Source organism: Rhinopithecus roxellana, chromosome 7 (assembly GCF_007565055.1).
Source record: "Rhinopithecus roxellana isolate Shanxi Qingling chromosome 7, ASM756505v1, whole genome shotgun sequence".
NCBI lineage: Eukaryota > Metazoa > Chordata > Mammalia > Primates > Cercopithecidae > Rhinopithecus > Rhinopithecus roxellana.
In genome coordinates this window covers 49,815,831-49,841,133 of record NC_044555.1, presented here as the reverse complement: position 1 = coordinate 49,841,133, position 25,303 = coordinate 49,815,831, and the positions used below count along the sequence as shown (strand labels likewise).

General features: G+C 39.5%; 1 protein-coding gene and 1 pseudogene across 3 annotated transcripts in view; both read right to left on the bottom strand.

The window, feature by feature from the left end:
- ATP7A (ATPase copper transporting alpha) overlaps nucleotides 1-25,303 on the bottom strand; it is a 175,711-nt gene that overhangs the window by 98,099 nt on the left and 52,309 nt on the right. The window lies entirely within an intron of this gene.
- Nucleotides 1-25,303, bottom strand: part of LOC104673732 — a 56,751-nt pseudogene that overhangs the window by 1,968 nt on the left and 29,480 nt on the right.

The following is a 25,303-nucleotide window of genomic DNA, read 5'->3' as shown; positions in this document are numbered from 1 at the left end:
ACCAGGAATATCTTTTGTAACATCCCATTGCATTCAGCAAAATGACTCGGAAAACAGAGTAAGATCATAAACAGTTTCATGGTATGGAAAAAAAATGCAGGCTTCTGGGAAACCACAGTATCAAAGAGACAAAATTGGCATCCAGCTATTAGTGATGAGTGACTCTGAGAACAAAAGCATCCAACAACACTGAGGGAAATAACTTCAAGTTATTAATATGTTTTGAGCCATTCTCTAAGCAGAGATGGTAATCACCATTAGTAATATCATTTTCTAAGAGGAAGTACAATATTATGACTAGATGATCATCTCTGGTTTGGAAACAGAAACTACAGAAATTGAGTACAAAACATGGCATATATGAAGTCTGATTGTTCAAAACCACTTCTTAAAGCTGGTCACAGAAGCACAAACATCATTCTAAAATTCCCCTAAAATAATCAGCACTTATAATTTGGGAAAGGCTCCTGTATTCTCAATAATCATGCAGTAAGATTTAATTTTTTTTTTTTTTTTTTTTTTGCTGTTGTTTTTGTTTTTGTTTCTTGATACAGAGTCTTGTTCTGTCACCCAGGCTGGAGTGCAGTGGCATAGTCTCAGCTCACTGCAACCTCCACATCCCAGGTTCAAGTGATTCTCCTGCCTCAGCCTCCTGAGTAGCTGGGACTAAAAGCACATGCCACCAGGCCCGGGTAATTTTTGTATTTTTACTAGAGATGGGGTTTCACCATGTTGGCCAAGCTGATCTTGAACTCCTGACCTCAAGTGGTCCACCCACCTCGGCCTCCCAAAGTGCTGAGATTACAGGCATGAGCCACCACGCCCAGCCTTAATTCTTTTTTGGATACAACTCTATCTGCACAATTTGTGATCCTTGTGGTAATCAAGGAAATTCAAATTAACACCACAATGAATATAATGCACCTCCATCAGGTAGATAAAAATCTCAAAATCTGACAATACCAAGTGTTGGTGAGGATATGGAGAAATGGGATCTCTCTTGTTCCACTGGTTAGAGTATAAATTAGTACAATTATGGAAACTGCCTCGTGATAGCTGGTACAGTTGAAAATATGCATATACTAAAACTCAACATTTTCTCTCCTAAGCGTAGTACCCTAGATAGAGTCTCACACATGTGCACAAGGAAACAAGAACAAAAATGCTCATTGCAACAATGTTGCTAATAGATAAAACTTTGGAAATAATCCAGATGTCCACCAACACGGAAATGAAAAAACTGGTTGTGGTATATTTATAATGAAACATGATATAGAAGTTAAAATGAATGAACTAGAGTTGTGATTCCCACTGAGAAAAGGGGTGATGTCACCACCAACAGGACATTTCAAAATGTCTGGAGACACTTTTGGTTGTCACAACTCAGAGTGCAGTAAGGGAGTACTACCGGCATCTAGTGCATAGAGGCCATGGATACTGCCAATCATCCTGTAATGCACAAGAAAGCCCCTCACAACAAAGAATTATCTGGCCCCAAATGTCTATAGCACTGAGAATGAGAAAGCTTGAAGGAGAGCTACAAGTAGCAACAAGGATAAATCCCATAAACACAGTTTAGAAAAAAAAGTTTCAGAAGAAAGTCAAATTGTCCCTGTTTGCAGGTGGCATGATCTTATATACAGAAAACTCTAAAAAAATCTACTGAAAAACAGAACTAAAAAATAAATTTGGGGCCGGGCGCAGTGGCTCACACCTGTTAATTCCAGTACTTTGGGAGGCTGAGGTGGGCGGATCACGAGGTCAGGAGATGGAGACCATCCTAGGACACGGTGAAACCCCATCTCTACTAAAAATACAAAAAATCAGTCGGGCATGGTGGCGGGCGCCTGTAGTCCCAGCTACTCAGGAGGCTGAGGCAGGAGAATGGTGTGAACCTGGGAGGCAGAGCTTGCAGTGAGCCGAGATCACGCCACTGCACTCCAGCCTGGGCGACACAGCGAGACTCTGTCTCAAAAAAAAAAAAAAGAAAAGAAAAGAAAAGAAAATAATAATCAAATAAAAAAATAAATTTGGTAAAGTCACAGATACAAAATTAACTTATTAAAATCAGCAGTGTTTTTATATGCTAATAGCAAACCACCTGAAAAAAAAAATCCGTTTTTAATTGCTATAAAAAAAAAAGATACTTAGGAATAAACTTAACCAAGGAGGCAAAATATCTCTACACTAAAAGCTATAAAACACTGGCTGGGTGCAGTGGCTCACGCCTGTAATCCCAGCATCTTGGGAGGCTGAGGTGAGCAGATCACCTGAGGTCAGGAGTTCGAGACCAGCCTGGCCAACATGGAGAAACCCCGTCTCTACTAAAAATACAAAATTAGCTGGGCGTGATGGTGCATGCCTGTAATCCTAGCTATTTGGGAGGCTGAGGCAGGAGAATCACTTGAACCCTGGAGGCAGAGATTGCAGTGAGCTGAGATCATGCCATTGCATTCCAGCCTGGGTGACACAGTGAGACTCTGTCTCCAAAAAAAAAAAAAACCACTAAAAAACATCGATGAAAGAAATTGAAGACGACACAAACAAATGAAAAGCTATCCCACGTTCATGGATTGGAAGAATTAATATTGTTAAAATGGCCATACTACCCAAAGCAATCTACAGATTTAATGCAATCCCTATAAAAATATCAATGACAGTCTTCACATAGGAAAACATAGGAAAAAACTATCCTAAAATTCATATGGAATGACAAAAGTCCCCAAATAGCCAAAGCAATCTGAAGCAAAAAGAACAAGGCTGGAGGCATCGCACTACTTGACTTGAAAATATGTTGCAAGGCTATAGTAATCAAAGCAGCATAGTACTGGTATAAAAACAGGCACATACACAATGGAACAGAATAGAGCCCAAAAATAAATGCATGCACCTACAGCCATCTGATTTTCAAAAAAAGTTGCTAAGAACACTGTTAGTCCATTTTTGCATCACTATAAGGAAATACCTGAGACTGGGCAATTTATAAAGAAAAGAAAATTTATTTGGGCTCATGGTTGTACAGGCTATACAGAAGCATGATGCTGGCATTTGCTTCTTGTGAGGGCCTCAGGAAGCTTACAATTATGGCAGAAGGCGAAGGTATGCCAGCATGTCATATGGCAAGAGAATGAGCAAGAGAGACCAGGGGGAGGTCCCAGAATCTTTTAAACAACCAGATTTCTCCTTCCTGTAAGAGACGGGGGGAAAAAAAAAAAGCACACAATATCTTGCTTATCACCAAGGAGATGGTGCCAACCAAACCAGTCATGAAGGATTTTCCCCCATGATCCAATTGCCTCTCACAAGTCCCACCTCCAACAATGGGAATCACATTTCAACATGAGATTTGGAAAGGACAAACATTCAAACCATATCAAATACCACTGCTCTCTTCAATAAGTGGTGCTGAGAAAATTGAACAGCCACATGCAGAAGAATGAGACCAGACCCCTACCTCTCACCACATACAAAAATCTACTCAAAATGGATTCAATGCTTAAATATAAAATCTGAAACTATGAAACTACTAGAAGAAAACATAGAGGAAATGCTTTACAGCACTGGGCTTAGCAAGGAAGTTTTGAATGGACCTCAAAAGCACAGACAACAAATCAAAAGTAGACAAATGGGATTACATAAAACTGAAAAGCTTTTGCACAGCAAAGGAAACAATTAACAAAGTAAAGAGACAATCTACAGAATGGGAGAAAATATTTACAAACTATACATTTATCAAGGGGTTAATATCCAGAATATATAAAGAACTTAACGCAAAATAACCCAACTAAAAAATGACCAAAAGACCTTAATAGACATTTCTCAAAAGAAGACATACAAATACCCAATAAGCACATGAAAAAACACTCAACATCACTAATTGTGTTAGGCTGCTCTTGTATTGTTATAAAGAAATACCTGGCCAGGGAGAGTGGCTCACACCTGTAATCCTACCACTTTGGAATGCCAAAGCAGGCAGAATGCTTGAGCGCTGGAGTTTGAGACAAGCCTGGGCAACATGACAAAACTCAGTCTCTACAAAAAATACAAAAGTTAGCCAGGTGTAGTGGCATACACCTGTATTCCCAGCTACCTGGGGGCTGAGGTGGGAGGATCACGTAAGCCCAGGAGGTCAAGGCTGTAGTGAGCTGTGACTGGGCCACTGCACTCCAGCCTAGGTGAAAGAACAAGACCCTGTGTCCGTTAAAAAAAAAAAAAAAGGAAAGAAAACTAAGAAATAACTGAGACTGGGTAATTGATAAAGAAAAGAGGTTTAATTGACACACAGTTCTGCAGGCTGTACAAGCATGGTGTCAGCATCTGCTCAGCTTCCAGTGAAGCCTCAAGGAGCTTTTGTTCATGGTGGAAGGTGATGTGGGAGCAAGAGAGAGAGAATGGGAGGTGCCACACACTTTTAAACAACCCATGTGAACTCACTTATCACCAAGGGGATAATGCAAAGCCATTCATGAAGGATATGCCCCCATGTTCCAAACCCTTCCCACTGGGCTCCACCTCAAACACTGGGGATTACATTTCAACATGAGATTTGGCTAGGACACAGATCCAATCCATACCACTGATCACCAGGAAAATGCAAATGAAAACCACAAGGAGATACCAACTCACTCCAGTTAGAATGGTTACTATCAAAATAACAAAAGAAAAGAGCGGTGGTGACAATATGGAGAAAAGGGAACGCTTATACACAGTTGGTGGGATTGTAAATTAGTATGGCCACTAGGGGTAACAGTATGGTGAGTCCTCAAAAAATTGAAAATTGAACTACCATATGATCCAGCAATCCCACTACTGGGAAATTGTTATGGTGAAGAGATTATCTGCACTTCCATGTTTATTGCAGCAGTATTTACAATAGCCAAAATATGGAATCAATCCATGTCCAACAATGGATAAATGGATAAACAAAATGTGGTGTATATATATACATGGAATATTATTCAGCCATAAAAAAGAATAAAATTCTGCCATCTGTCACAACGTGGATGGACCTGGAAGACATCATGTTAAGTGAAATAAGCCAAATACAAAAAAACAAATACCACATGATCTTGCTCATGTGGAATTTCAAAAAAAAAAAAAAAAAAGATTGATGTCATAGAGTAGAACAGTGGTTACCAGAGGGAAGGACGGGGAGGGAAGGATGGAAGGAGGTTGGTAAATGGGTACAAGGTCACATTTAGATAGAAAGAATAAGTTCTGGTGTTTTTATTGCACAGTAGGTTGAGGATGGTTAACATTAAGGTATTATACATTACAAAATAGCTAGATGAGAGGCTTCTGAATGTTCTCATCACAAAGCACTGATAAATATATAAGGTGATAGATATACTAAATACCCTGATTTGATCTTTGTACAACATGTAGATGTATCAAAACATCAAATTTTCCCCCATAAATATGAATAATTATAATGTGCCATAAAAATAATTTTAAAAACAAATGAACTAGAAGTATTTTTATGTATCAATATATGTTGATACATAAATGCATGTTCTAAGAAAACAATGTTCTAAGAAAAATGTTCTAAGAAACATTGTTCTAAGAAAACAATGTTCTAAGAAAAACGCAAATTACAAAGTGATAGTTTGACACCATCTAATACATTTTAAAATATGCAAGACAAAATAAAACAATGTTTATGAATAAAAAATAAAATAAAATGTTGATGTTATGTCCAAAAAAAGGATACAAAGGTTTAAAAACATAAAACAATGTTATACATTGTTTTTGTATGCATACATATATAGTTGTGAAAAAATAAAATAGTAAAAATACAAAAATGTGCACAGACATGATAAACTCCAAATTCAATAGACTGAGGGGAGAAAGAGGAGAGGAGAGACTTGAGAGGAGCACAAAGGGGAAATGCAACTATATGTCCAATGTTTAACTTCTTAGGCTGGGTAGTGAATATACAGGTATGTTATAATACTACCTATACTCATTGTAGGCCTATATTTCATCTCATAAAGCCAGCTCATTTTCTCATTTTAATGGGAAATGAAAAAGAAAAAAATAGGAAGTATGCAGAAATTAAGAGAAAAGTTACTGAAACTGAAATAATTCAATAAGTAAGACCAATGATAAATTCACATATATAAAAAGCCCAAATAACCCGTTTTATTATACCAAGGCTATAAAAACATGCCTATTTTATTAAATAAATAGATGATTTCTAGCTATGCAAATAACATTCTACTAGTTGCCTTCAAGGTATCTATATAATATTTCCAGATAATTAATTTTTTTCCTACCCATTCACTTTTATTTAAAATCACTACCACCTCTAAAATGAAAACAAAAGGGGAAAGCATTAGCTTCTCTATTATTTTATATAATGCATCCTTTTCTTTTAAATTGTATAAACCTTTCAAATGAAAATTAATCTTATTACTTAACCTGTTTCCAAAATACTGAGTGTCTAATTTCTTTCATCAACCAACCAGTATTATATAAACAAAGGACTAAGAATCCAGATGAAACAGCTGAAGTAGGCAGGTATATATTAAAAAATAACAGTTCTTGCCAGGCACAGTTGCTCACGCCTGTAATTCCAGCACTTTGGGAGGCCAAAGTGGGCAGATCACGACGTCAGGAGTTCGAGACCAGCCTGGCCAATATGGTGAAACCCTGTCTCTACTAAAAATACAAAAATTAGCCAGGCGTGGTGGCACATGCCTGTAATCCCAGCTACTCGGAGAGTGAGGCAGAAAAATTGCTTGAACCCGGGAGGCAGAGGTTGCAGTGAGCCAAAATCATGCCACTGCACCCCAGCCTGGGCAACAGAGTGAGACTCCATCTCGGGAAAAATAAAATAAAATAAATAACAGTTTTTTTCATTTGACCATTCCTAAAAGATTAGGTAGCAATACTTACACACATTAATAAGGTCAAAAAAGAACAGAACATTCAAATTAAAAGGCAATGTACTTCACTGGCCATTTTTGTGACTCCTAGACTAGTCATAGCATCTCTACAAATAAGTTGTCCTATGATAACAATATAGATACCTCAGATTTCTATAGCACTGCATGCATCTCACAACAATCCTGCTATGTAAATAGAATCATAATCTTTTAAAATTAAGGAAGCTAACGTTGAAACTTATCTATGTTCATACAGCCAATTCAGACTGGAGTCCAAAGCTAACAATAACCTCAAAAGGATTAACTTAACAGGGCAAGGTTTGCAAAAGTCATAAAGTAAAACCAGCCAAAGGTGAGAGTGGCGTGGAGAGAATGCTTGAAAAATACCGATACCCTGCAATAAACACAGGTAGAAACAGGTTCCCCAAAAGTGAGAAATATACCTCAAGTATCTATGTGCCTTTCCAACAGGTGCTAAGCAAGTGCTGCCATGTCAATAACAGACAAAAGGTAGAAACATGTTTTTAGTGTGTGCGGAACTTTTGCAAGGCAGCTATCATTATCTCAGGAAGGAATGGGGAAGTAGAATTCAACTCTTTGAAATTACAAATGAGTCAGCTGCTTTTCAACAATGTTATGTGTTAAATATGGTCTTGGTGCAGGAATCTTAGAGTCTCTGAAGGCTATTTGGTGATTGGAATGCCTCTTCTCCCTCATCAAAATAATCACCTGATTACACATGTAATACCCATGTAACAAACAAGCACACGTACCTCTGAATGTAAAAATATTAAAAAGAAAAGAAAATTTATTTTTAAATCACCTGATTCAACTTGTCAGACACAATCTATGTCTAAATCAAGAACTGCCTGTAATGTTACTGCTTTATTCATAGGGAAACATCCATCTTACGATTTTACTTCTAAGACAAAATAGTGCCAAAACCAACAAATGCAAAAACATTAAATGCCTATGAAAACTAAAATAACTGCCAGTATTTAACCACTTAGGTAGAGGAAGTTGAAAAAACAGGCTAGACATGGTGGCTCATGCCTGTAATCCAAGCACTTTAGGAGGTTGTGGTGGGTGGAGTGCTTGAGCCCAGGAGTTTGAGACCAGCCTGGGAAACATAGTGAAACCATGTCTCCACAAAAAATACAAAAATTAGCTGAGCACAGTGGTGCACCCCTGTAGTCCCAGCTACTCAGGAGGCTGAGGTGGGAGGATTGCTTGAGCCCAGTAGGCAGACGTGGCAGTGAGCCAAGATCATGCCACTGCACTCCAGCCTGGGCAACAGAGCGAGACTATCAGAAAAAAGAAAAAGGAAAAAGAAAAAACACTTATTTTATATCTGTCATAACTTGTTAAGAGTAAACTACAAGAAAACAATAAAAGTTTGGTGAGGCTAAAAAGGACAACTCAGTTTGGCCAAATATTTCGAGTATACCATTAATTTTATAAAAGTCATTACTAAAAAATAATGATGCTAAATGCTAATTACCCAACCAGATATTAAAGAGTCTTTAAAAGTTTTAATTATTAAAAAGTCTTGTGCTAAGAAAACAACCTGATGTTATGGGCTAAGGACCTTAAAAGACAATTCACCAAAGAAGATATACAGATAATATATAAGCATATGAAAAGACGCCCCACATCATACGTCATCAGGGAAATGAAAATTAAAACAGAGTCTCCAACTCCCAGCGCGAGCGACACAGAAGACCGGTGATTTCTGCATTTTCAACTGAGGTACTGGGGTCATCTCACTAGGGAGTGCCGGACAATCGGTGCTGGTCAGCTGCTGCAGCTTGACCAGCGAGAGCTGAAGCAGGGCGAGGCATCGCCTCACCTGGAAGCGCAAGGGGGAAGGGGATCCGTTTTCCTAGCCAGGGGAACTGAGACACACAACACCTGGAAAATCGGGTAACTCCCACCCCAATACTGCGCTGTAAGCATACAGGCATTCCAGGAGAATATATCCCACACCTGGCCGGGAGGGTCCCACGCCCACGAAGCCTCCCTCACTGCTAACACAGCAGTCTGCCGCGATCTATCCGCAAGGCAGCAGCGAGGCTGGGGGAGGGGCGCCCGCCATTGCTGAGGCTTAAGTAGGTAAACAAAGCCGCTGGGAAGCTCGAACTGGGTGGAGCTCACAGCAGCTCAAGGAAGCCTGCCTGTCTCTGTAGTCTCCACCTCTGGAGACAGCGCACAGCTGAAGACCAACAGGGGAAGTAGCGGGAGCCGGTGCAGACGCGAACGACTCTGTCTGACAGCTTTGGGGAGAGCCGCGGATCTCCCAACGCGGAGGTTGAGATCTGAGAACGGACAGACTGCCTGCTCAGGTGTGTCCCTGACCCCTGAGTAGCCTAGCTGGGAGAAATCCCCCACTAGGGGCAGTCTGACACCCCACACCTCACAGGGTGGAGTACACCCCTGAGAGGACACTTCCAAAGGAAGAATCAGACAGGTACACTCGCTGTTCAGCAATATTCTATCTTCGGCAACCTCTGCTGCTGATACCCAGGCAAACAGGGTCTGGAGTGGACCTCAAGCAATCTCCAACAGACCAACAGAGAGTCCTTCTGACTGTCAGAAGGAAAACTATCAAACAGGAAGGACACCTATACCAAAACCCCATCAGTTCGTCACCACCATCAAAGACCAGAGACAGATAAAACCACAAAGATGGGGAAGAAGCAGGGCAGAAAAGCTGGAAATTCAAAAAATAAGAGCGCATCTCCCCCTGCAAAGGAGCGCAGCCCATCACCAGCAACGGATCAAAGCTGGTCAGAGAATGACTTGGACGAGAGGAGAGAAGAAGGCTTCAGTCCATCAAACTTATCAGAGCTAAAGGAGGAATTACGTACCCAGCGCAAAGAAACTAAAAATCTTGAAAAAAGAGTGGAAGAATTGACAGCTAGACTCATTAATGCAGAGAAGATCATAAACGAAATGACAGAGATGAAAACCATGACACGAGAAATACGTGACAAATGCACAAGCTTCAGTAACCGACTCGATCAACTGGAAGAAAGAGTATCAGCGATTGAAGATCAAATGAATGAAATGAAGCGAGAAGAGAAACCAAAAGAAAAAAGAAGAAAAAGAAATGAGCAAAGCCTGCAAGAAGTATGGGATTACGTAAAAAGACCAAATCTACGTCTGATTGGGGTGCCTGAAAGTGAGGGGGAAAATGGAACCAAGTTGGAAAACACTCTTCAGGATATCATCCAGGAGAACTTCCCCAACCTAGTAGGGCAGGCCAACATTCAAATTCAGGAAATACAGAGAACGCCACAAAGATACTCTTCGAGAAGAGCAACTCCAAGACACATAATTGCCAGATTCACCAAAGTTGAAATGAAGGAAAAAATCTTAAGGGCAGCCAGAGAGAAAGGTCGGGTCACCCACAAAGGGAAGCCCATCAGACTAACAGCAGATCTCTCGGCAGAAACTCTACAAGCCAGAAGAGAGTGGGGGCCAATATTCAACGTTCTTAAAGAAAAGAATTTTCAACCCAGAAATTCATATCCAGCCAAACTAAGTTTCATAAGTGAAGGAGAAATAAAATCCTTTACAGATAAGCAAATGCTTAGAGATTTTGTCACCACCAGGCCTGCCTTACAAGAGACCCTGAAGGAAGCCCTAAACATGGAAAGGAACAACCGGTACCAGCCATCGCAAAAACTTGGCAAAATGTAAAGACCATCGAGGCTAGGAAGAAACTGCATCAACTAACGAGCAAAATAACCAGTTAATATCATAATGGCAGGATCAAGTTCACACATAACAATATTAACCTTAAATGTTAATGGACTAAATGCTCCAATTAAAAGACACAGACTGGCAAACTGGATAAAGAGTCAAGACCCATCAGTCTGCTGTATTCAGGAGACCCATCTCACATGCAGAGACATACATAGGCTCAAAATAAAGGGATGGAGGAAGATCTACCAAGCAAATGGAGAACAAAAAAAAGCAGGGGTTGCAATCCTAGTCTCTGATAAAACAGACTTTAAACCATCAAAGATCAAAAGAGACAAAGAAGGCCATTACATAATGGTAAAGGGATCAATTCAACAGGAAGAGCTAACTCTCCTAAATATATATGCACCCAATACAGGAGCACCCAGATTCATAAAGCAAGTCCTTAGAGACTTACAAAGAGACTTAGACTCCCATACAATAATAATGGGGGACTTCAACACTCCGCTGTCAACATTAGACAGATCAACGAGACAGAAAGTTAACAAGGATATCCAGGAATTGAACTCATCTCTGCACCAAGCGGACCTAATAGACATCTATAGAACTCTCCACCCCAAATCAACAGAATATACATTCTTCTCAGCACCACATCGCACTTATTCCAAAATTGACCACATAATTGGAAGTAAAGCACTCCTCAGCAAATGTAAAAGAACAGAAATTATAACAAACTGTCTCTCAGACCACAGTGCAATCAAACTAGAACTCAGGACTAAGAAACTCAATCAAAACCGCTCAACTACATGGAAACTGAACAACCTGCTCCTGAATGACTACTGGGTACATAACGAAATGAAAGCGGAAATAAAGATGTTCTTTGAAACCAATGAGAACAAAGATACAACATACCAGAATCTCTGGGACACATTTAAAGCAGTGTGTAGAGGGAAATTTATAGCACTAAATGCCCACAAGAGAAAGCAGGAAAGATCTAAAATTGACACTCTAACATCACAATTAAAAGAACTAGAGAGGCAAGAGCAATCACATTCAAAAGCTAGCAGAAGGCAAGAAATAACTAAGATCAGAGCAGAACTGAAGGAGATAGAGACACAAAAAACCCTCCAAAAAATCAATGAATCCAGGAGTTGGTTTTTTGAAAAGATCAACAAAATTGACAGACCGCTAGCAAGGCTAATAAAGAAAAAAAGAGAGAGGAATCAAATAGATGCAATAAAAAATGATAAAGGGGATATCACCACTGACCCCACAGAAATACAAACTACCATCAGAGAATACTATAAACGCCTCTACGCAAATCAACTAGAAAATCTAGAAGAAATGGATAATTTCCTGGACACTTACACTCTCCCAAGGCTAAACCAGGAAGAAGTTGAATCCCTGAATAGACCAATAGCAGGCTCTGAAATTGAGGCAACAATTAATAGCCTACCCACCAAAAAAAGTCCAGGACCAGATGGATTCACAGCTGAATTCTACCAGAGGTACAAGGAGGAGCTGGTACCATTCCTTCTGAAACTATTCCAATCAATAGAAAAAGAGGGAATCCTCCCTAACTCATTTTATGAGGCCAACATCATCCTGATACCAAAGCCTGGCAGAGACACAACAAAAAAAAAGAGAATTTTAGACCAATATCCCTGATGAACATTGATGCAAAAATCCTCAATAAAATACTGGCAAACCGGATTCAGCAGCACATCAAAAAGCTTATCCACCATGATCAAGTGGGCTTCATCCCTGGGATGCAAGGCTGGTTCAACATTCGCAAATCAATAAACGTAATCCAGCATATAAACAGAACCAAAGACAAGAACCACATGATTGTCTCAATAGATGCAGAAAAGGCTTTTGACAAAATTCAACAGCCCTTCATGCTAAAAACGCTCAATAAATTCGGTATTGATGGAACGTACCTCAAAATAATAAGAGCTATTTATGACAAACCCACAGCTAATATCATACTGAATGGGCAAAAACTGGAAAAATTCCCTTTGAAAACTGGCACAAGACAGGGATGCCCTCTCTCACCACTCCTATTCAACATAGTGTTGGAAGTTCTGGCTAGGGCAATCAGGCAAGAGAAAGAAATCAAGGGTATCCAGTTAGGAAAAGAAGAAGTCAAATTGTCCCTGTTTGCAGATGACATGATTGTATATTTAGAAAACCCCATCGTCTCAGCCCAAAATCTCCTTAAGCTGATAAGCAACTTCAGCAAAGTCTCAGGATACAAAATTAATGTGCAAAAATCACAAGCATTCTTATACACCAGCAACAGACAAGCAGAGAGCCAAATCAGGAATGAACTTCCATTCACAATTGCTTCAAAGAGAATAAAATACCTAGGAATCCAGCTTACAAGGGATGTAAAGGACCTCTTCAAGGAGAACTACAAACCACTGCTCAGTGAAATCAAAGAGGACACAAACAAATGGAAGAACATACCATGCTCATGGATAGGAAGAATCAATATCGTGAAAATGGCCATACTCCCCAAGGTTATTTATAGATTCAATGCCATCCCCATCAAGCTACCAATGACTTTCTTCACAGAATTGGAAAAAACTGCTTTAAAGTTCATATGGAACCAAAAAAGAGCCCGCATTGCCAAGACAATCCTAAGTCAAAAGGACAAAGCTGGAGGCGTCACGCTACCTGACTTCAAACTATACTACAAGGCTACAGTAACCAAAACAGCATGGTACTGGTACCAAAACAGAGATATAGACCAATGGAACAGAACAGAGTCCTCAGAAATAATACCGCACATCTACAGCCATCTGATCTTTGACAAACCTGAGAGAAACAAGAAATGGGGAAAGGATTCCCTATTTAATAAATGGTGCTGGGAAAATTGGCTAGCCATAAGTAGAAAGCTGAAACTGGATCCTTTCCTTACCCCTTATACGAAGATTAATTCAAGATGGATTAGAGACTTAAATGTTAGACCTAATACCATAAAAACCCTAGAAGAAAATCTAGGTAGTACCATTCAGGACATAGGCATGGGCAAGGACTTCATGTCTAAAACACCAAAAGCAACGGCAGCAAAAGCCATAATTGACAAATGGGATCTAATTAAACTAAAGAGCTTTTGCACAGCAAAAGAAACTACCATCAGAGTGAACAGGCAACCTACAGAATGGGAGAAAATTTTTGCAACCTACTCATCTGACAAAGGGCTAATATCCAGAATCTACAAAGAACTCAAACAAATATACGAGAAAAAAACAAACAACCCCATCAAAAAGTGGGGAAAGGATATGAACAGACATTTCTCAAAAGAAGATATTCATACAGCCAACAGACACATGAAAAAATGCTCATCATCACTGGCCATCAGAGAAATGCAAATCAAAACCACAATGAGATACCATCTCACACCAGTTAGAATGGCAATCATTAAGAAGTCAGGAAACAACAGGTGTTGGAGAGGATGTGGAGAAATAGGAACACTTTTACACTGTTGGTGGGATTGTAAACTAGTTCAACCATTATGGAAAAGAGTATGGCAATTCCTCAAGGATCTAGAACTAGATGTACCATATGACCCAGCCATCCCACTACTGGGTATATACCCAAAGGATTATAAATTAGTCTACTACAAAGACACATGTACACGTATGTTTATTGCGGCACTATTCACAATAGCAAAGACTTGGAATCAACCCAAATGTCCATCTGTGACAGACTGGATTAAGAAAATGTGGCACATATACACCATGGAATACTATGCAGCCATAAAAAAGGATGAGTTTGCGTCCTTTGTAGGGACATGGATGCAGCTGGAAACCATCATTCTTAGCAAACTATCACAAGAAGAGAAAACCAAACACCGCATGTTCTCACTCATAGGTGGGAACTGAACAATGAGATCACTTGGACTCGGGAAGGGGAACATCACACACTGGGGTCTATCATGGGGAGGGGGGAGGGGGGAGGAGGGAGGGATTGCATTGGGGAGTTATACATGATATAAATGATGAATTGATGGGTGCTGACGAGTTGATGGGTGCAGCACACCAACATGGCATAAGTATACATATGTAACAAACCTGCACGTTATGCACATGTACCCTAGAACTTAAAGTATAATAAAAAAAAAAAAAAAAAAAAAAAAAGAAAATTAAAACAATGATGAGACACTACTACATATCTATTATTAGTAGAATGGCCAAAATCCAGAATGCTGACAACACCAAATGCTGAAGAGGATGTGGAGCATTAGGAATGCTCATTTAATGCTAGTGGAAATGCAAAATAGCACAGCCACTTTGGAAGACAGTTGGGCAGTTACTTACAGAACTAAATATAATTTACCATACAATCCAGCAATTGCACTGCTTGGTATTTGCCCAAAAGAGTTGAAAACTTATGTCTACACCAAAACTACACACAGATGTTTATAGTAACTTTATTCAAAATTGCAGACACTTGGAAGCCACCAAGATACCCTTTAGTAGGTGAATGGATAAATAAACTGTAGTGCAGCAAGGCAATCAAATATTATTTAGCACACACATTAAAGATGAGCTATCAATCCATTAAAAAACATGGAGAAAACTTAAATGTGCATTACTAAGTGAAAGAAGCCAATCTGAAAAGTCTACATACCGTACCTTCTGCTCAATTTTGCTGTGGACCTAAAATTACTCTAAAAAATAGTCTATTAAAAAAAAGTATTGGCCAGGCTCACGCCTATAATCCCAGGACTTTGGGAGGCCAAGGCGGGTGGATCACCTGAGGTCAGGAGTTTGAAACCAGCCTGGCCAACATAGCGAAACCCGTCTCTACCTAAAAAATACAAAAATTAGCTGGGCATGGTGGTGCATGCCTGTAGTCCAAGCTACTTGGAAGGCTGAGGTAGGAGAATCACTTGAACCTGGGAGGCAGAGGGTACAGTGAGCTGAGATTGCGCCACTGCACTCCTGGGTAACGGAGCGAGACTCTATCTCAAAAAAAAAAACCGGTCTTGTGCTGCTGTCAGAACAGAAAGATCCTTGCAACAGAACAGAAAGTTCCAGAAACATACATATGTGTGTATATAAGAATTCAGTATATAACAAGGGCAGCAATTCAAATCACTGAGGAAATCAGTAGGTGGTGCTGGGATAATACGCTAAACATTTAATAATTGTGAACATTTTTAGAACCCATCTTACAATCTTTAAAGTAATTTCAAGTTAAAGAACAAGATGTAAAAATAAAAAGTAAAAAATACTAGAAAAATATAAAAATAAATATTACGTAACAACAACAAAACATGGGGTACGGAAAGCATTTCTAAGCAAGCCAAAGCAGAAACCGTAAAGAAAAAGAGATTAAAATGTAATAAAATGAAATTTTAAAATTTTGTGAGGCAAAACCACCATGTAAACAAACTGCAAAAACATATAAAGAGAGAAGAATCAAATGGACGCAATAAAAAATGATAAAGGGGATATCACCACTGATCCCACAGAAATACAAACTACCATCAGAGACTACTATAAACACATCTACGCAAATAAACTAGAAAGTCTAGAAGAAATCAATAAATTCCTGGACACACACACAAAACCGGAAAACTATCACAAGGACTAAACCAGGAAGAAGTTGAATTCCTGAATAAACCAATAACAGTCTCTGAAATTGAGGCAATCATTAATAGCCTACCCACCAAAAAAAGTCCAGGACCAGATGGATTCACAGCCGAATTCTACCAGAGGTACAAGGAGGAGCTGGTACCATTCCTTCTGAAACTATTCCAATCAATAGAAAAAGAGGGAATCCTCCCTAACTCATTTTATGAGGCCAACATCATCCTGATACCAAAGCCTGGCAGAGATACAACAAAAAAAGAGAATTTTAGACCAATATCCCTGATGAACATCGATGCAAAAATCCTCAATAAAATACTGGCAAAACGAATCCAGCAGCACATCAAAAAGCTTATCCACCATGATCAAGTGGGCTTCATCCCTGGAATGCAAGGCTGGTTCAACATACGCAAATCAATAAACGTAATCCAGCATATAAACAGAACCAAAGACAAAAACCACATGATTATCTCAATAGATGAAGAAAAGGTCTTTGACAAAATTCAACAGCCCTTCATGCTAAAAACTCTCAATAAATTAGGTATTGATGGGATGTATCTCAAAATAATAAGAGCTATTTATGACAAACCCACGGCCAATATCATACTGAATGGGCAAAAACTGGAAAAATTCCCTTTGAAAACTGGCACAAGACAGGGATGCCCTCTCTCACCACTCCTGTTCAACATAGTGTTGGAAGTTCTGGCCGGGGCAATCAGTCAGGAGAAAGAAATAAAGGGTATTCAATTAGGAAAAGAGGAAGTTAAATTGTCCCTGTTTGCAGATGACATGATTGTATATTTAGAAAACCCCATCATCTCAGCCCAAAATCTCCTTAAGCTGATAAGCAACTTCAGCAAAGTCTCAGGATACAAAATCAATGTGCAAAAATCACAAGCATTCATATACACCAATAACAGACAAACAGAGAGGCAAATCATGAGTGAACTCCCATTCACAATTGTTTCAAAGAGAATAAAATACCTAGGAATCCAACTTACAAAGGATGTGAAGGACCTCTTCAAGAACAACTACAAACCACTGCTCAGTGAAATAAAAGAGGACACAAACAAATGGAAGAACATTCCATGCTCATGGATAGGAAGAATCAATATTGTGAAAATGGCCATACTGCCCAAGGTCACTTATAGATTCAATGCCATCCCCATCAAGCTACCAAGGACTTTCTTCACAGAATTGGAAAAAACCACTTTAAAGTTCATATGGAACCAAAAAAGAGCCCGCATTGCCAAGACAAGCCTAAGCCAAAAGAACAAAGCTGGAGGCATCATGCTACCTGACTTCAAACTATACTACAAGGCTACAGTAACCAAAACAGCATGGTACTGGTACCAAAACAGAGATATAGACCAATGGAACAGAACAGAGCCCTCAGAAATAATGCCACACATCTACAACCATCTGATCTTTGACAAACTTGATAAAAACAAGAAATGGGGAAAGGATTCCCTATTTAATAAATGGTGCTGGGAAAACTGGCTAGCCATAAGTAGAAAGTTGAAACTGGATCCCTTCCTTACATCTTATACAAAAATTAATTCAACATGGATTAAAGACTTAAATGTTAGACCTAAAACCATAAAAACCCTAGAAGAAAACCTAGGCAATACCATTCAGGACATAGGCATGGGCATGTCTAAAACACCAAAAGCAATGGCAACAAAAGCCAAAATTGACAAATGGGATCTAATTAAACTAAAGAGCTTCTGTACAGCAAAAGAAACTACCATCAGAGTGAACAGGCAACCTACAGAATGGGAGAAAATTTCTGCAATCTACTCATGTGACAAAGGGCTAATATCCAGAACCTACAAAGAACTCAAACAAATTTACAAGAAAAAAACAACCCAATCAAAAAGTGGGCAAAGGTTATGAACAGACACTTCTCAAAAGAAGACATTTATGCAGCCAACAGACACATGAAAAAATGCTCATCACTGGCCATCAGAGAAATGCAAACCACAATGAGATACTATCTCACACCACTTAGCATGGTGATCATTAAAAACTCAGGAAACAACAGGTGCTGGAGAGGATGTGGAGAAATAGGAACACTTTTACACTGCTGGCAGGATTGTAAACTAGTTCAAGCATTGTGGAAGACAGTGTGGCGATTCCTCAAGGATCTAGAACTAGAAATACTATTTGACCCAGCCATCCCATTACTGGGTATATACCCAAAGGATTATAAATCATGCTACTATAAAGACACATGCACACGTATGTTTATTGCGGCACTATTCACAATAGCAAAGATTTGGAACCAACCCAAATGTCCATCAATGATAGACTGGATTAAGAAAATGTGGCACATATACACCATGGAATACTATGCTGCCATAAAAAAAGGATGAGTTCATGTTCTTTGTAGGGACATGGATGAAGCTGGAAACCATCATTCTCAGCAAACTATCACAAGGACAAAAAACCAAACACCGCATGTTCTCACTCATAGATGGGAATTGAACAATGAGAATACTTGGACACAGGAAGGGGAACATCACACACTGGGGCCTGTTGTGGGGTCAGGGGAGTGGGGAGGGATAGCATTAGGAGATATACCTAATGTAAATGATGAGTTAATGGGTGCAGCACACCAACATGGCACAAGTATACATATGTAACAAACCTGCACGTTGTGCACATGTACCCTAGAATTTAAAAGTATAATTTTAAAAAGCCAAAGGGTTAATCAGAGAAGCCTTATACATACCCTAATACCACCTGCAGAGTAACTTCCTGAAACCTTAATATTAGCTTTAAAGAAATAGATTGAATAAAAGTGGACCTATCGAAAAAAAAAATATGCATGGAGTTTCTTTTTGGAGTAATAACAATATTCTGTAATTAGATAGTGATGATAGTTGCACAAGTCTGTGAACATACTAGAAATCACTGAATTTGACATTTAAAAAAATTTTTTTTAAATTCTTTTCTTTTTTGAGACAGAGTCTCGCTCTGTCACCAGGCTGGAGTGCAGTGGCGTGATCTTGGCTCACTGCAACCTCTGCCTCTCAGGTTCAAGTGATTCTCCTGCCTCAGAGTCCCAAGTAGCTGGGACTATAGGCGTGCGCCTCCACACCGGGCTAATTTTTGTATTTTTAGTAGAGACGAGGTTTCACCATGTTGTCCAGGATGGTCTCAATCTCCCGACCTCGTGATCCACCAGCCTCAGCCTCCCAAAATGCTGGGATTACAGGCATGAGCCACTGCGCCCGGACGACATTTTTTAAATAATGAATTTATGGTATGTTAAGTTATATCTCAAAAAATATATATGCCAGACAACTGACAAAATAAGAAAACCAAAATGCCAATGCACATGAAGTTACTCCACCTCACTAATAACTTTTAAAATCTAAATTAAAACAGTTAAAATTACAATTAAAATAATAATTAAAACAGCTAAGATACCTTATTCCCCCTAGTAGATTGCTCACATGTCCATTACTATGTGGCTTAAAACACAACAAAACTGGAAACGATCTAAAGTTTTTACAATAGGATATTAATTAAACTCTAGTGCATCACAGTATAACAGTTGCCGTATTTTTGGCTACCCAGCATTCAAACACACATCCCATGTCAAGAAAATGCCCCCACCGCAAGCGTCTTGGAAATAAACAGTACAATCCTGACTCCCATTATTAAAGCCGAAGTGTGTGTGTTGTGGGAGGAAGGGAGAAGGGAGGAGACAGATATTCCTTTTCCCTGTCCCCTTGAAGCTGAGATGCTGCTAAATGATTCTAGACTTAGCTAGTCTGACACTTCTGCCCAGGATTTTGAATCATGAGAAAGTGACATGAATACACAAGGACAGATAGAGATAATTCTCAGCACAGGTAGGAACACAGTCAAGATGCCAGCAGTGGTACTGGCAAAAGTCCTGAGAAAGCCAGTGCCAGTGAAGAGGTCCTCACTAGACTTCTCGGGGCATGTCCTTGGCCTGTTTTAGTCTCATTGTGTTCCTACCTATTTTCCAAGCCTGGTTGACTCTGATTGACTTCTGTTGTCTCTATAAGCAATCCAAATAGCCTAACCAATAAATTCCATTTCTGGTTAAGCGAGTCAGAACTGCTTTATGTTGTGTTCAAGTAAGAACCCAGCCTAATGCATGTATAATAAATACCATGTGGCCATTGAAAACAATGATGTAGATCTCCATTTTCAGACAAGAAAAATGTTAGGATACATTAAGAAAAAGCTATTTTACACTCTGCAAAAAGTTATCTTAACCAATCTCCAATGGGTTAACTGATGGTCTCTTTTCTATCACTAAAATATTGAGATGCCCACAGCATGCTTAGCACTTAGATGCACACTTCTTGTTCCCACCAGTAGAATTGTTGGCATATAGAGATTCAGCTGTGTTTGCCCTCAAGCTGTTTATGTCCACTGAACTTCTCATGGCCAAGTGATTTAATTAAATATTATGTACACTGATTAAATAACAGCATAAAGGAGAGTTGTTCTTTCTATGAAAACAAAGTTGAATGCATTAGGAATGTTCAATAAGGTGAGTAGCAAAGTTACTGCTAAAATACCTGTACATGAAGCAACTTTAAAAGATTGGGGGGTAATAATAAAAACCTAAAAGAATTCTCATCTCTTAAATTTGTTCTCTACTTTAATAAAGTCAAACTAGAAGACAGAAATCTGGAATGAAGCAATATGTGTGTGGTTTATACAAGGAAGGAGAGGAAGAATTCCAAAGGACCCATACGCCTAGAAAAGGTTGTGGCCCTACATATAAATATTGGAGAATAAGGCCGGGCACAGTGGATCACGCCTGTAATCCTTAGCACTTCGAGAGGCCAAGGTGGCAGACTGCCTGAGCTCAGGAGTTCGAGGCCAGTCTGGGCAACACGGTGAAACCCTGTCTCTATTAAAATACAATCAATTAGCTGGGTGTGGTGGCGTGCGTCTGTGGTCCCAGCTACTCAGGACACTAAGGCAGGAGAATTGCTTGAACCAGGGAGGCAGAGGTTGCAGTGAGACAAGATCATGCCACTGCACTCCAGCCTGGGCAACAAAGCAAGACTCCATTTCCAAAAAAATAAAAATAAGCATAAAATAAATATTGGAGAATAAATGAACATATGTTTTAGGTTTTAAAAAGAAATGACTAGGTTATATTTACATAATTTTTATGATTCTCTTCTTCAACTGACCAACCATGGTAGAGAGTTTCTATCATGTTTCCATTGTCTGTGAGGAAAGAGTCTGGACCGTATCACAGAATAAAGAAGAAAAATTACCGACTTCCACTTTGTTCTTCCCATCATTGAATTTTCCCGTGTTTGCCCTATAAAGTCATGGCTGCAATGTCTTATTATAAACGGATATGTCCAATAGGTTTTGCTGCTATTCTTTAAGTTGTATTCTTTAAGTTCAGAATACTCAGTAGAAGTCAGAGATGATTTTCCTCACACACAGTTTTATACAACATTTGTCTTTTCTCTCAAAATATGTATGGGCTATAGCAAAATGACTATTTTCTGAGAAAGCAGACACTTTTTTTAAAAGATTTTTTAGCCAGGCACAGTGGCTCACACCTGTTATCCCAGCATTTTGGGAGGCCGAGGCGGGCGGATCACAAGGTCAGGAGATTGAGACCATCCTGGCTAACATGGTGAAACCCTGTCTCTACTAAAAATACAAAAAAATTAGCTGGGCATGGTGGTGGGCACCTATAGTCCCAGCTATTCAGGAGGCTAAGGCAGGAGAATGGCATGAACCTGGGGGGTGGAGCTTGCAGTGAGTCGAGATCGTGCCACTGCACTCCAGCCTGGGTGACAGAGTGAGACTCCATCTTAATAAAGAAATTCTTAAATAAATAAATAACATTTTTTAAATTGTGGTAAAATGGCCGGGCACAGTGGCTCACACCTGTAATCCCAGCACTCAGGGAGGCTGAGGCGGGCGATCACCTGAGGTCAGGAGTTCCAAACCAGCCTAGCTAACACGGTAAAACCCCGTTTCTACTAAAAATACAAAAAATTAGCCGGGCATGGTGGCGCATACCTGTAATCCCAGCTACTTGGGAGGCTGAGGCAGGAGAATCACTTGAACACAGGAGACAGAGGTTGCAGTGAGCCGAGATCGCACCATTGCACTCCAGCTTGGGCAATAAGAGCAAAACTCTGTCTCCAAAAAAAAAAAAAAAAAAAAAAAAAAATTGGCCGGGCATGGTAGCTCATGCCTGTAATCCCAGCATTTTGGGAGGCCGAGGCAGGCAGATCACGAGGTCAGGAGTTCAAGACCAACCTGGCCAACATGGCGAAACCCTGTCTCTACTAAAAATACAAAAATCAGCCTGTTGTGATAGGTGCCTGTAATCCCAGCTACTCAGGAGGCTGAAGCAGGAGAATCACTTGAACCCGGCAGGTGGAGGTTGCAGTGAGCCGAGATCATGGCATTGCCCTCCAGCCTGGGCTACAAGAGCAAGACTCTGTCTCAAAAAAAAAAAAAAAATGTGGTAAAACACATAACATAAAATTTACCATTTTAACCATTTTTATATGTAAAATTTAGTGGAATTAAGTATATACACATTGTTGTGCAAACATCGCCACCATCTATCTTCAGAACTTTTTCATCTTCCCAAATTCAAACTCTGTACCTATTAAAAAATAACTCCCTATTCTCCCTCCCCCTCAGACCCTGGTAACCATGGTACTACTTTATATCTCTATGATTTTAACTACCCTAGGTAATCCACATAAGTAAACTCATACAATATTTGTCCTATTGTGGCTGGCTTATTTCATTTAGCATAACACATTCAAAGTTCACCCATGTAGTATCATGTGTCAGAATTTCATTCCTTTTTAAAGCTAATGTTCTATTATATCATATATATATTCATACTGCATTGTGTTTATTCATGCATCTGTTGATGGACATTTGGGCTGCTACCACCTTTGGGCTACTATGAACAATGCTGCAATGAACACTGGTATACAAGTATCTGTTGAAATCCCTACTTCAAATTGTTTATTGTTTTGGGTATACATCCGGAAGTGGAGTTGCTAGATCATGTGGTAATTCTATATTTAATATTTTTAGGAACCACCATACTGTTTTCCACCATGACTGAACCATTTTACATTTCATCAACAATGCACAAGAGTTCCAGTTTCTTGCCAATACTTGATATTTTCTGAGGTTTTTTTTTTTTTTTTTTTTAGTAATAGCCATCCTAGTGGATGTAAAGTGGTAATACACTTATTTTTTTATTTCAGAAATTTCAATGAAGAATTGAAGAATCAAAATTAACTATGAACAAATGGAAAGATACATTTCATTTCATGAATAAATGGAAAGATACAGTCATCTCCTTGTTATTTATTTCATTTATAATGTATTCTTATAATTTTTCTTTATATCCCCTCTCTTCTGATTTTCTGGCAAGAACTGGTTGTAATATATACTTAAAATGTGAAATACTTGGCTTTGATTTCTATTTCATGAACAATCAGCTTAATAGGTTAGCACAATAACTTGGAATGAGTTCAAAGGCATCAAGATAAAAGGATGTAACAATTGGTCATTAGTGGATGTTCTTAGCTCATCATATGCTTATTTTTAGAGTGGATATAAAAAAGGAAATGGGATTTTTTTTTTTTTTTTGAGACAGAGTCTCACCCTGTCGCCCAGGCTGGAGTTCCGTGGCGCAATCTTGGCTCACTACAATCTCCGCCTCCCGGGTTCAAGCGATTCTCCTGCCTCAGCCTCCTGAGTAGCTGGGATTACAGATATGTGCTACCATACCTTGCTAAGTTTTGAATTTTTTTGTAGAGATGGGGTCTCACTATGTTGCCCAGGCTGGCATCAAATTCCTGGACTCAAGCAATCCTCCCACTTCAGTCTCCCAAAGTGCTGGGATTACAGGTGTGAGTCATGGTGTCCAGCCTACCTCATCTTTTTTGACAAATATGTCTGTGATTGAAATGCAAAATCTAATGAAAAAAGCATTACTGCATATGAACACATAAGATGACCTTAGGGCTGGGAACTAGCCATCAAAGATCCTGAGGTTAAAAAATTTTAACTCAATCCATCTTATCACACCTGTAAATTTATTTTACATCACACCTTTGGATGAACCGTAAACCTCATAATTAAATATATATTTTTATTCTTGAAAAAACTTGTAACCTTAGAAATATAACACTATAGAATCTTAATAGAGGTCTTAATAAAAGTCAGCAAATAATATTATCCTTTCAGTACTGACCTATTAAAATAATCTGGCAAATTATAATTCTGCTACTATGTAGCTCTGCAATTTTATTGTGTAATTCTGGTCAATTAGTACATATGTCTACAGGGACTCTGGCCTATAAACACAACATAAAGAGTCATCAAGGCAGATAAACGTTAAAAAGTAGTGAGCTACATCAGTTATCTAAAATATAAGAAGGATTTATAAAGTCAAAGATAATTGTCAGGCCAGGCGTGGTGGCTCACACCTGTAAACCCAGCACTTTGGGAGGCCAAAGTGGGCGGATCGCTTGAGTCCGGGAATTTGAGACCAACTGGGGCAACATGGCGAAACACCGCCTCTACAAAAAACATAAAAAAGTTACTTGGGAGGGTAGTGTATGACTGTGGTCCCAGCTATTCAGAAGGCTAAGGTGGGAGGATCACCTGAGCCAGGCAGGCAGTGGTTGCAGTGAGCCAAAATGGCACCACTGCACTCCAGCCTGGGCGACAGAGTCAGATCTTGTCTCAACAAAACATTACATAACATCCTTGGCCGGATGTGGTGGCTTATGCCTGTAGTCCCAGCACTTTGGGAGACTGAGGCAGGTAGATCACCTGAGGTCAGAAGTTCAAGACCAGCCTGGCCAACATGGTGAAACCCCATTTCAATTAAAAATACAAAAATTAGCTGGGTGTGGTGGCAGGCGCCTGTAATCCCAGCTACTTGAGAGGCTGAGGCAAGAGAATTGCTTGAACCTGGGAGGCGGAGGTTGCAGTGAACCAAGATTGTGCCAGTGCACTCCAGCCTAGGCAACAAGAGACTCTGTCATAAATACATACATACATACACATATACATACATACACACATACATACATA